The sequence below is a fragment of the Myotis davidii genome, unplaced genomic scaffold (genome assembly GCF_000327345.1).
Source record: "Myotis davidii unplaced genomic scaffold, ASM32734v1 scaffold562, whole genome shotgun sequence".
NCBI lineage: Eukaryota > Metazoa > Chordata > Mammalia > Chiroptera > Vespertilionidae > Myotis > Myotis davidii.
The window spans coordinates 2,436,958-2,438,128 of record NW_006293953.1 but is presented as its reverse complement, the minus strand read 5'-3'; positions in this window follow the sequence as shown (position 1 = coordinate 2,438,128).

Below are 1,171 nucleotides of genomic sequence, written 5' to 3'. Positions count from 1 at the left end.
TGTGTCCATTGGTTATGCTCATATGCATGCATACAAGTCCTTTGGTTGATCTCTTACCCTCACTCCCACCCACCCCTACCTTCCCTCTGAGATTTGACGGTCTGATCGATGCTTCTCTGTCACTAGATCTGTTTTTGTTCATCAGTTTATGTTGTTCACCTATTTGTTTTCTTTTGTCCATTCTCTTGTGTCCCAGTACCCAGGCCATCCCATGGCAGAGGTGGTGGCAAGTGCCTACAGGAGCCTGAAATTATGAGGAAAGGGAACCTTCCTCTCTAATGGAGGAGCTGTGGAATGGACCCCTAAAGATTTGGCCCTGACGCAGTTGCAGTTGTGAGAAATGCACATCAGAGTCAGGTAAATAAAGCCCCAGGGAACTGGAAAGTCCCAGGGAAATCTCAGTGAGGCGGCAGTTTGGGAAAGCACTCCACAAAGTTATTTATGGACGCCTGGGCTCAGCCCCCAGCAGCATGTGAGTAGATTGACGCTAAACCGCTTACCGGTCTCACAGAAATGAATAAGGAGGTAGGCCACTGTGAGAGTCCGGCCTGACCCCTCAGTGACGTGCACATGGGGCCGACACCCACGGCATCACAGAGGATTTGAAAACAGGATTGACATTGGAACCACAACACAGAAGGCACATGGAGTTTGCAACCTGACCCCACTTTGCCAATGGGCTAAGAGAAAAATATCAGTATTTCTCCATAGATTTAAATGAGACCCAAGCTCTTAACCATAATATTAAAAATGTCCAGGACAGCCCTAACTGGTTTGGCTCAGTGGATAGAGCATCGGCCTGCAGACTCAAGGGTCCCAGGTTCGATTCCAGTCAAGGGCATGTACCTTGGTTGCGGGCACATCCCCAGTGGGGAGTGTGCAGGAGGCAGCTGATCGATGTTTCTCTCTCATCGATGTTTCTAACTCTCTATCCCTTTCCCTTCCTCTCTGTAAAAAATCAATAAAATATATATATATATATATTTTTTTAAATGTCCAGGACAAATTACTTACAACACAAAGAAGCAGGAAAACCTCAGCTTGCATGGGAAAAGAAAGTGAAAAGACGCCAACGCCAAGATGTTGGAATGATCTGAATAAGGCCTTTAAGCAGCTGTTATAAGAATATTCTAAGGAGAGACCTAGCTGGTTTGGCTCCGTGGATCGAGCG